We start from the raw sequence: 12,891 nt of genomic DNA, 5'->3' as shown, positions 1-12,891 counted from the left end.
CACACACACCACCCCCAAACATCATTCTGGGATGTATTAGCAGAAGTGTTGTAAGCAAGACGCAACAAGTAATTCTTCTGCTCTACTCCATGCTGTTAAGACCTCAGCCAGAGTATTGTGTCCAGTTCTGGAGGGCCACATTTCAGGAAAGATGTGGACAAACTGGAGAAAGTCCAGAGAAGAGTAACAAAAATGTTTAAATGTCTAGAAAATGTGACCTATGAGAAAAGATTGAAAAAATTGGATTTTTTTTAGTCTGAAGAAGAGAAGACTGAGAGGGGACATGATAACAGTTTTCAAGTACGTAAAGGGTTGTTACAAGGAAGAGGCTGAAAAATTGTTCTCCTTAACCTCTGAGAATAGGACAAGAAGCAAGGGGTTTAAATTGAAGCAAAGGAGGTTTAAGTTGGACATTAGGAAAAACTCCCTGTCAGGGTAGTTAAGCATTGGACCAAATTGCCTAGGGAGGTTGTGGAATCTCTGTCATTGGAGGTTTTTAAGAAAAGGTTAGAAAAGCACCTGTCAGGAATGGTCTAGTTCATTGTTTCTCAGCGACCAGCCCATGGACATCTCCCTGACACAGTTTAAGAAGGCAGCAAGCCAGTCCCTGGTATCGAAAACGTTGAGAAACACTGGTCTATTTATTACTTAGTCCTGCCTTGAGCATAGGTGCTGGAACTAAGGTTGCTTCTGCACTCCTGGTTTGAAGTGTTTTCCATCGTATACGGGGTTTACAGTTTGGTTCAATGGCTCTCAGCACCCCCACTATACAAATTGTTCCAGCACCCTGCCTTTGAGTGCAGGGGACTGGACTAGGTGACCTGTTAAGCTTGCTTCCAGACAGTCCTACACTTCTAGGAGTCTACGATTCTCGTGAAAAGGAAAATGGTTGTATTGAGAACCCAAGTTTCTGTTTAAAAAAAACAAAAACAAAAACCGGTTTGGATGGAAAATTTTCAACCAGCCCTACTAGGGACCCTTCTTTTGAAAACAAAATCTCCTCTCAGCTCATGGCAACTGTAGCCTTCAGTTCTTAAGTGTAGAGTGAATTTCAATACAGGGGCCCTATCAGACCCCAGCATCAAAGGCCCAGATGGCAGAAAATCTGCAGGTGGAAGAGGCTGTGGTGTTAGAATGCAACTGTAATGGCAACAAGGTGCCTTAGGCAGTTTGCGTAGCCCATAAATGGTATGTCACGGGGTGGGAAGGGGTTTGGCTAAGACAAGCATGGAATGCATTGATTCAGCACATTCCCTGAGCAGCCTCTGCTGGTGGGGCTACTGTAGCTTCCATTGCAAATGAAAGCTGTCATTCAATGCTGGCAGAAACCCATTCTAAACCCATGGTGGAAGACAGGCAATGGTAACCCAGCTTGCCCTTTCTTGGGGTGAATTGCCTCCAGAGAGCAGCCTATCTGATGCAGGAAGATGTGCTGGTAATGGTGAATCTGGCATGCATTTTGTTAGTCGGCTAGATATGGCAATTGCTATGATCTTGTCTTCCAAATACTTCACCACTAAATTTCTTGGAGCCTGCTGTCTACAAAACAGCTGCCACTTTGTGAGGCAGAATGGATGCAACATCTCAAAGAGGAGACACTGTGCTCTCTCTCATTCATGACCTTGGGGAAGTTATTTTCCCTCCTCTTGCTTCTTTTCCCCCTCCTACTCTCTGTCTGTCTTATTTGATTAGGTTGTAAGCTCTTTGGAGCAAGATCTGTCTCTTACCATGAGTTTATACAGCTCCTAGCACAATGGGACCCCAATCTCAGCTGGATTGTTCAAGAGCTACTATAATGCAATAAATAAATAATAATAATGGAGAAATTACTTTAGTTCTTTTTTGCTTTGCTGTTTCCCCTCAATACAGAGTAAGGCTGTGATCCTGCACAGTGAATCATAGAAATGTGAAGGGACCTTAAGGGTTTATCTCTAGTCCATCCCTCTGTGCTGAGGCAGGACCAAGTAAACCCAGACCACCCTGACAGGTGTTTGTCCAACCTGTTCTTAAAAACCTCCAATGATGGGGATTCCACAACCTCCCTTGGTAGCCAATTCCAGTGCTTGACTTATTAAAAACTTTTTAACTATGAGTATCCCACTGAATTGAAGTCAAGTCATCCCATGTCACTAGGGCCTTGATCCTGCAATCAGATCCATGAGGGCAGGCCCCCACACCTGTGTAGAGTCCCACTGAAGTCAGTGGGGCTCCACACATGTGCAAGGGTCCAGCCTTGCAGATCCACCAGCTGGAAGCATGGTTGCTCTCTGTGTATGGAAAACCATGAAGTCAGCACTATGGAGGGTTTGTTTTCATGGACAATGAGATGCCAAAACCTCTTGATGAGATTACAGCCTTATTAGGCATATTTGAAGTTGCAGGGGTATCACTGTTTAAAGTGACAATTGCTTTTATTTTTACATTTAGCCTAATTGTAGGGACCATTACCAAGCACAAGAGCAGCAATGCCCCCACCCCTTTTAATTTTTGCATCTTAGTCATTTCCCCACTCATTTCTGCTCTCATTCTGAGATATGACATTTATAACCCTCCATTTCCTCTTATGAAACAGGATAATTTTTTCTCACTTAAACCTACAAGAAAAAGCTCACTTTGTCTCCCTAAAGTGTAAAAAAAAATCAAGCTAGTTTAATTATGTCAATGAATGTTTTAGCTGTCTCAAAACTATTTAGTAGGACTTTCAAGATGCTTTACTATTTGAGGCTGAAAAGTATGCTTGTCTGGGTAAATTTTGTCTATGCTTTGTTCCTTTGTCTAACCAAATAAATAACCTGGTGTGTGACCCAAGGATAATGACTGTATTTCATATCAGTGAGATCTTCAAAGAAAACATGTAAATTGTAGACTACAAAACTATTCTAAAATATTCACAGACATATTCTACTTCAGGAAACATATACATATTCATTGACAGTCTTTATTTGTCTTCAAAACACTGAAATAATTTGATTCTGAAAGAATAAATCACATGGAATTCTAAAAATAAATCCATTTGTTTCCAGCCAAGACTCCAGTATAGTTTCTCATTAAGTGATTAACATTTCTGCAATCATATTGAGCAGGCAAGAGTACTAATTAAGACATATTGGTTTGCTATGGTGCTTTCTATCCTCAACAGGAGATTTTCAAATTATTGTAGTTTACATGGAAGTTTCCCATGAATACCAATTCTCCTATTTCTAAAATTAAAGGTTGCTTAAGATTTATAGCAATGTTTTTTACTCTGATGCTTGGCTCTTGAAGTGAATGTGTCATACCTTTCTTTGTATTTTGAATCTTTGTATCATTGAAATCAATTGCAAAATCCCCAATGACTAGAATGTGAGCAGCATCAGGCCCAAAGTGTGTTTTCTATGGGGCTAAATGTAATTTATTGTGCTTTTTCAATGTGTAGCTGCATAATTTATGCATAGGGGTTTCCGGTCTGCATACACTTATCTACAATACCAAGTTCCAGTGATTACAGGAAAAGGAGACCCATTTACAGCCTTGCTTGTTACAGCCTTGCTGTTTAATTGTGGCCCTGCCATATAGCACAAGGAAAGATGGGCAAGTGGTTAGGAAGCTAGTCTGGGATTCGGGACATCTGTGTTCAATTCCATACAGCCTTCCCATGGGACCTTGGGAAAGTCGCTAAATCTCTTTGTGCCTTGGTATCCCATCTGTAAAATGGGGATAATAGCACTCCTGGGATGTTGTGAGGATAATTACAGTAAAGAGTGTGAGGTGCTCAGAAACTATGGTAATGAGGCCATAGTATTGTAGAGAGATTAGACCCCCCAGATGCTCTCTTTCATGCCCACATTAGAAGGCTAGGGCCTCATTTACAATGACATTGTGGGTGCTAAACACCCATTGAAGGCACCCAAAAATTGAGGCATGTAAAATTAGAAGCTACTTTTGACAAACTGGCCTTCTATCTCCCATGTGACTCAATTTCACTCTCTGTAAATACAGAATAACACCTGCCCTTGTAAAGTGCTTTGAGATCTTTGAATGAAGAGAGTTTATTTTACTTCCCAAGCCAGAATGAGCTACACTGGTATGAGCACCTATATATTGGTATAACTGCCACACTAGTTTTTCCCCCACAAACACACTTTAACTATACCAGTATGGTTAAAGGAGCAAAACTTTCTAGTGCAGACAAGCCCTAAGCCACTCAAAACAGCTCTCACTATGCCCTCTGTAAAACTGCACCAGAGGTGAGGGGGAAATTCGAACAGTGAGCACGCTGGGAAGCCAAGAGAGATTCCCTTAGGCAACCACTTTAAAGGTTGATGCCTCTGGTCCATAAAAAAGGAGTGTAATGTAGGTTCTGTCAGTGCTTAGCAAGTGTGCTGTTACTACATAATGCATATAGATCTTGGTAGCAAAATCCTGCCTCTAGCAGGCTGGGAGGGCCCTCAAAGAAGAAGTAAAACCACTGCATGGTGGGGGACAAGCTGGGAAAAAGCCATGCAGGGCATCTGTGTCCCTACCATAGTGCAGAGCAGTGCCCCCTCTTCAATAGCAGGCAGGGGGCATTGGATGGTGGGGAGGTGATAGGCTGAGGGAAAGCAGAGAAGTGGCTGCCACCCACCCATCTTGCGTGCAGGTAAGGAAAGATCTCAGTGTGGGAATCCTGGGGCTACAATCTGCCCACACATGGTGCACAGCATTGTTTTAATGATTTATTATTAAAGTACAAGACTAAACCTTGTGCATAGTCTGCACTCATGAACATGAACAGTGACCTTATGTAAATGGTATGAGATGGGACAAATGGCACCTAAGAGTGAGGTGACGGGGAAAGGCTGGGTTTGGCAGGCTCCCCTTCAAGCTGCTCAGGATCTGCACCTTTAGGCACATTTTTATTTTTTCAAAAGTACCCACTAATTCAGGGGAAAACCTCTGGCTTCTGCTTTGGAGCTAGCTGACAGTGAGGTTATGAGGTTTCATCACTTAAATTACACAAAATCCTGAGGTTGGCAGGAAGTGGGGTTGCTAGCCTTAATGGTGATATTTTGGGAACACACTTAATTATGAAAGATCTCTTTGGTAAGATCAAAGTTTGTAAAGCAAACAAAACCACCCCAGTGCTATACGCCATTAGCCCTGTGCTCTCCTAGCATATCACCTTGGCTGAAACAGAGGGATGAATACTCAGTTATAATTAAACAGCAAAAGCTCAGTGAAAGGCTGGCTTTGTTTTCCTTTTGAGAGAGGGGGCACGTTGATTAGGATGCTGAGGTTGCTTTCCTACTCATTTGGAAGAGTCCCTTGATAGCTTTAACTTCCACTTGGACAGTCAATAGACATGAGCAGAACTCCCTGCTCTCTCAGTGGCACTTCCCTTGGTAGGAGGCTATCCTTCCATTTCTGCCATGGTACATTGGAAAGGCAGAGCAATGGAACATTTTACTTACCAGCCAACTGCACTATAACCAGTGCAGTCACCTACCATGCTGATGAACACAGTATAAATTACTCGACAGACAGGTTTTTCTATTTCCACATTACAATGCACTGAAACAAGCTAAGTCGTTTTCTTTATGACTGAAGCAAATTTAATCCAGACTGCAAAGAGACAACAGCTATGAAACCTTTCCCTTCCCAGTACCAGTTTACTGAGTCACAGCTCAGAGCAGAACTACATTTCAAGCTGACTCATATTCTTCATCTAGTTCTCGTCCCAGCATGTGAAGCATGTAGCAATTGTTGTTGTTTAATAATCGTATTGCAGCAGCACCTAGTGGCCTTAATCAAAGATTGAGACCCATGGTGCTAGGCACTGTACAATGTTCGGCAAAAAAGACAGTCCTTTCCCTCAATTGCTTACAGTCTGAAACACAAGAGATAGATGCAACAGTCACTGGGAGCACATGGTTACAGTGAGTCAGTTAGCATAAGTGTAATAAGTAGTGGTCACAGCTGCATGAAAACCAAGTCCATTTCTTTCCTAAAAAGGAGTCTAGCCATTTAAACATTATCACAAGATACTGTGTACGTTAACCTCAAGAGGTTGGATTCACGGAGGGTGGTGTGAATTACACCCCCATCTTCCCAAAGGGGCAGCCTTACCTGAGATGGGATGTATTCAGGGGAGGCCAGGTAGCAGTTCCAATGTCCTCCTCCCCTAAGGGAGCAGCTTTAAGTTCTGGTCAGGTGCCACAGGAGCCCGAGAGAGGTGGCGTGCCAAATTCTATCATCAGGTGTCACCACTAGAGGTGTAAGGTAGAACAACAACATGGAGAGGAGCTGGATCAATATGTATTAAACAATAACAGGTGCTTCCATATTTGAAATCTTTGAAGGGAGGAGGCCAACAGTTGCCCTGCAGCCCATCAGTCAGTTGTATCATTAACTCACCAACTGTACTTCACAAGCACTAGTGGCCAGATTGTGGCTTTTAAACCATAGCCTGGAGAGGGTGCAGAGCAGCCACGCTGAAGGATGGAAGCCACAGGAGAAACTGTCAGTCTCAGAAAGGCTCCCAAGGAGCACATGACAAAAATGGCATCTCTTTCACCCTTACACGTGCGCCTCTCCACACCCAGGCAGCACTGTTGACCACAGAGTAAAGAGGCCATGGTCTCACCTTTACTTTATTCCTTCCTGTTCTGGTTCCAGTACCTGTACGTGGGTTGTCCAGAAAACCATCAAAGAGTGGGGACTTCACTCCCCAACAGGATTGTACTCTGTGGGGAATGCTGCCTGCTGCCACTCCTCCTTACTCCCTTGCACACCTGCCCAGGACAGGGTACAATTGGTCCTAACCATTTGTACATGTCAGAGGGAGCCCTGTCCCTTTGTAATGTCATCACCCGCTTGGGAGTTGTACCTTTTTTATAGGGATGTAAATGAAAAATGAGGAGAGGAAGTGAACTGATTCAGAATTCATTGCCTACACAGGTAAGCCATGCTTTGCACTTGGGAACTTTTTTCCTTCCAAACGTCAAGTAAAATAACATAACATTTGATCTACTCATTTCCCTCTCTCCCCGCAGCATAAATGCAGTGCCAGTCCAACAACACTGGAGATTACAATTCACTCCACCTAGAGCAAGTAATTTATAGCACAGCCTTTCCTGTACCATGCCAGTCTCTACACCAGGCAACTGTCCATCCTTGGTCTCTCTGAAGAGACTGTGAACAAGGGCAACAGTTGTGATGTAGACATCTGTCTACTAGAAATGTGTCTGAGACTTTACACTAATTTCCTACAGGCCATCAAACAACTGTCATTGGCAGCTTGCGCCAGAATTTAACCAGTGACCTAGAGATAAAGGGTCCTTTGGTCAATTCTTTTTATAGCTGTGTTGGTGACTCACAAGTGGAAGGAACCTCACACCACCAGAGGCAGAACAGGGGTGTCTCAGAACTGCCATGGTTTGTTTCTTCAAGAAGTCTGAGAGCTGCTGTTTCACCCTCCGCGAGACATCCCAAATAGAGTAGGATTGACAGTGTCCTTTAGATACTCCCTCATAAGGGAAAGAACTTGATATCGGGATGAGAAGGGGCGGGGGGAGGAAAGGGACAGCTGTAGCCTCCCCAGTTGCAGCCTTAGCTATATATGAACTGCAGAGTCTCATTCTTTGCCACATACATGCTCTCGCTCCCCTTACCTGCCATCCAGCCACAGTCCTGCCGGATTCTGGCACCAGAGGCAGGAATCCCTAACCCCTCTCCTCTGCTCTGAGGGTTGCTTTTCAGCTTCATTTCTGATCCATGTACTAGGAGGTCAGTGGGAGACTTAACCTCACACATGGTTGAGGAGGTTGCCAGAGACTGAGGTTGTGGCAGGGATGGAGATAGGGGGAGAAGAGAGGGCTTTACTATAGGTGGCAGTGGGGAGCTGGATTAAGCCTCAGAAAATCAAGGCCCCGCTTTGAGAGGGTGGTACAGGGAAGTCCACAGACAAGTTGCTTAATTACAGTTGAGTATGAGTGACTGCATTTGTGTGTTATTTAACGATCACACCATCTAAAACAAAGCAATGAACCAGACTTGTTCTTTGTTAACCTGACAGTTACCCTCTCCTAAAGTGGATCATTAGGAGCCTGATCCTGCACCCACTGAACCAATGGCAACATTCCCTTTGGCACCAGTCAATGCAGGATTGAGCTCTAGAAAAAAAAATATGTCCTCACCATCCTAGGGCTCAGTCCTAGCAATGACTTGGCACCCACTTCTCACAAGCATCCCTTCTCATCAGGTGTGCCTGTGATTGTTAAATAATCCCAGTCCTGGTATCAGACCATGCCCCCAAGGCTTCCTGCTTGGGTGCAATGGTTTCACCCTCTTGGTCTATCCTGGCCCCAGCTGGGCTACTGAGTAGTTCAGATCCCCTTCTGAAGGTTTATTATTGTCCAGTTGTAGGCCAGTTCCCCACTGGCCTATGGGAAGACCCAGGCCCACCCACTACTCCTGGTCCCAGCCCAGGGACCCTAAGAATAGCAGCCACATGCCACTATGTCCCTTTAACTACACTGCTTTCAGTTCCCTGGGCCACTTCCCCACAGCCCCAGCCTTTGCCAAAGCTTCACCCTTACCTTAGAGCCCATCTAAACTCAGGCCCAGCAGCCAGCCAAAGCGCTTCCTCATTGCCTCAGTCCCTACCAACTACCAGCACTGAGCTGTCCATGGTGCTACAGTTCCCTTTAGCCAGCCAGGAGCACCATTTACACTCCTCTAGCTCCAGGAAGGAACTGACCAGCTCTACAGCTCCTTTTATACAGCCCTCCTGGGCCTGGATTGGCTGCTTCCCCTGCAGTCACTCTAGGCTGCTTGATGGACTCCTCTGCTGCTCCTTTCCTGGGACAGGTGTTGCAGGATACTGAGGCCTCCAGCAAGGGACCTCTGGGCCTAGTCCACCCCGTCATAGTCCTACAAATACAAACAGGCACAGAGTGTACTGTTGTGAGTAGTCCCATTGGCTTCCACAGGACTATGTTTAGTAATATGCTGTCTGGCAATACGTATTTGCAGGAGCAGGCCCCAGAGTTTGTTAAAATGGAAAGAATTAAACAAAAAAAATAGTGTTATAATCCCTATCGCTGCTCAACCAGTTAGTGGAATGACAACAGACTAGTTAATTCCACTTCTATTATTATTTACAGTATGATGGCACCTAGAGGTCCCAACTGAGATCTGGACTTCATTGCATTAGGCACTGGCCAGAGGCAGAGAACAAGACAGTCTCTGCTCTGAAGAGTTTACAGTCTAGATTGACAAAGATGGGAAGAGAAACAGAGACAACAGAAGTTGTCTTGCCTAAGATCTCAGAACGAGTTCCGTGGCAACCCACATCTCCTGTCTTCCAAGCCAGTGCCCAGTGAACACACTGCCTCTCTTCTAACCACTCTCCCTTCTCTTGCACTCTGTTAATAATACTGCAGTGCTCTGGTTGCAGGGAGATGTTTAAATCCAAACAATAGGCAGTTTTCATTATTTGGTATTTATTAAATTCCTAAAAAACCCTTTGCATTAATATTCATTTTTGTAAAATATTCTTCTTCCCAGAAAACTGCACCCAAATTTGGCAATAAAATATGCATATTTATGGTACTGTATTAATAATACCTGACAGTGTCCTTTGAAAATCTGTGGCCTTTGATGAATGGCTGTAATACATTGCACATTTGGATGCACAAAACTTTTAAAACTGCAATAACAAAATTTAACCACAGTGTAATAGAACATAATAGGATTGTTATTTCCTGCAAAATTATTACACTTGCAGCAGCTGTCTTCCTTGAATTTTTGCTTTAAGACTAAACAACTTATTCCTCATTATTTTCTCATATTATACAAAGTATTCTAACAGGGCCTGGAAGCTGAATACCATGTTAACAATACATACTTTAGTAAATGTATGTCCATATTGATGCTGAAGGCATACCTGAGATTGCATAACCATACTGTATATTTCTATTATGCTGTAAGTACAGTCTCAGACAAAATAGAATTTATTCATAGTATATTTACTCCACGGATGCAAGCATAAATATGGAAATGTCTGAAGCTTAGACTGGGAATTGCCTACTGCTGCTTTCAAGTCATGCAGCATTCTCTGCACTCTAAATGAAGGTTGACAGCAGAAAAGGCAGAGCCGTACTTCCAAGGAAAAGCATTACAGAAGGATCAAGCTTGCATATCATTAGGTTGCCATTGAATTATAATACAGAATGACAGTGGACACACAGTTGGAGCTTCCACCACTATTTTCTTGAATTGAACAACTGTGTACTGTGAGAGTGAACATTTTAGATTTGGGAAGGTCCCGTCACAGAGTGGTCTGACTGAAGAAAGCCCACTTTTTATATCAAATTCATGTACCAAGTAACTCTGTGTTGAAACTAATCTAATTAAAGGGTTCTCATCTGGTTTACAAGTCGTTAAGAATGAACAGATCAGCAGAATGCACTGCAGACTACAGAAGCAGTTAGACAATATGTTTTTCCTGGAATAAAAATTGGAACTCCAGACACCTGTTGGGTCAGATCGTCATCTAGAGTAAATCGACATAGCTCAATTGACTTTCGTGGAACTGTGCCAGTTTTCACCAGCAGAGATCTGTACCATTGTCTCCTCATCAGCAGGAGTTACAGAATGGGATGTAATAAGAAAAGGTGAGTTTGTGATTAGAACTTCCTCTGAGGCAACAAACTCAAGTCACACAATCATTTTTCGAAGTGGCAAAAAAAAAAAACAATAAAAATTGCTCACAAGGCGGTTGCTGAAGGGTAGCTGGACCAAGAGAGAATAATCCAAGCTCAGCTCCTGCAGCTCCAGGTCTAAACAGATATGTGAGTCATCGTCTTTAGTTGTATATACATTTTAATTCACACCTTTCCAGCCACTCATTGCGTCTGTGTGCATATTTTTTTAAAAACGAATCAATTGCCCAGAAAAGGTGTCAACACTGGAAATAAGATCCTTTGGTTACTGAGCAGACACCAAACAGCATGGGCAAGCTTACCAGACAATTTGACCCTAGTGTAACCTGGAGGTGCATACCTCATGGAGAGAAAGTGTCAGGAATAATTCCTCCGGCGGCTTCCATTGCAGTGTGACCCCCTCCACGCCCCGTGACTTCAACCACAAACTAGCCCTTAGTCTCTTTTCTTTGCTTATGGCTTTGTGGCATTTGTCATGCTGCCCCCTATGCTGTCTGGATTGTCATTTACCAAGTGTCCTCTCCTTCAGGTTCCTCCTTAAAACCTCACTCCTCCCTCAGCATTAATATGCCTTCAACCTCCATCTGAAGTGTGATCTTGTGTTTTTCTCATTTAGACTGTGAGCTCGTCAGGGCAGGGATAATGTCTTTGCATTTGTGAAGTGAAGGGTAAATTCAGGATACTACAGAAATGTTGTGTAATACTAACATTAATGGGCCAGATCCTCAACTAGCATAAATTGTCTTAGCTTCATTGACTTCAGTGAAATTCAGCTCACACAAACTGAGGCTCATACCCAATAATTTTACACAATTGCCTTCAAAGTAAAGGGCTCTGCAAGAACTATCTAATACTACTTCTTCTGAACTTCCTGACACAGTGGGACAAATTCATTCCAGGAATAACCACTACACCCCAAGATAAGCAATGAATTTGGCTCACTTAAGGGCCTAGCCCAGGGGTGGGCAAACTATGGCCCTTGGGCCGGGTCCAGCCCATCAGGCCTTTTAATCTGGCCCTCGAGCTCCCGCTGGGGACTGGGATCAGGGGCTTGTCCCGCTCCAGCTAGGGAGCAGGCCGAGGGCTTGCTGCATGGCTCCTGGAAGCAGCAGCATGTCCCCGCTCCAGCTCCTATGTTTAGGGGCAGCCAGGGGGCTCTCTGCACACTGCCCCCACCCCAAGCGCCACCCCCCAGCTCCCATTGGCCAGGAACTGTGGCCAATGGAAGCAGCAGGGGTGGCTCTTGCGGATGGGGCAGTGCGCAGAGCCACATGGCTAGCACCGCGCCTCTGCATAGGAGCCATAGCTGGGTATGCTGCTGCTTCTGGGAGCTGCGGGGATGGCGCCTGTGGACGGGGCAGTGCGCAGAGCCACCTGGCCATGCCTCCGCATAGGAGCCAGAGGGGGGACATGCTGCTGCTTCCTGGAGCTGCTTGAGGTAAGCACTGCCCAGATCCTGCACCCCTGAGCCACCACCCACGCCCCAACTCCCTGCCCCAGTCCTGATCCCTATCCTGCCCTCTGAACCCCTCGGTCCCAGCCCGGAGCACCCTCCTGCACCCTAAACCCCTCATCCCCAACTCCACCACAGAGCCCACACCTCCAGCCAGAGCCCTCAACCCCCTGCACCCCACTCCCCTGCCCCATCCCGGAGCCCCCTCCCACACCCTGAACTCCTCATTTCTGAGCCCACCCCAGAGCCCGCACCCCCATCCCAGAGCACCCTCCTGTACCCCAACCTCCAATTTTGTGAGCATTCATGGCCCACTGTACAATTTTTACACCCAGATGTGGCCCTCAGTCCAAAAAGTTTGCCCACCCCTGCCCTAACCCCTTGAAGATAATGGGAAGATTCTTTTTGAACTCAAACTTCAGACCAGGCCCTCAATCTCCACCTGAATGGATGTCTTGATACATTGGAAATAAAATCTACAGGCCCTGTCACTTTCACTTAATGAAGGACAATGGCAACATTCCTTCTCATTATAATCTTCCGATAAAAACCCATCACAATCTTTACTGAACACTAAACTATCAAGTGTTGCAAGAAAAGGCAACAACATAGAACTTAAAAATATAAAGGTCCTTTTAATTAAAGATTTAAAACAGCAAGAAGGCACCAACGCCTTTGTCTTATCTCTCAGATAAAGACCTCTTGGGCTAAGCTTGGCAAATCCTTATCTGACAGATAAAGGACCACTATGATGGG

Source organism: Lepidochelys olivacea (assembly GCF_965140295.1).
Source record: "Lepidochelys olivacea isolate rLepOli2 genome assembly, chromosome: 2".
Classification (NCBI taxonomy): Eukaryota; Metazoa; Chordata; order Testudines; family Cheloniidae; genus Lepidochelys; species Lepidochelys olivacea.
The sequence above is the reverse complement of the archived record's forward strand: the minus strand, read 5'-3'. Positions refer to the sequence as shown.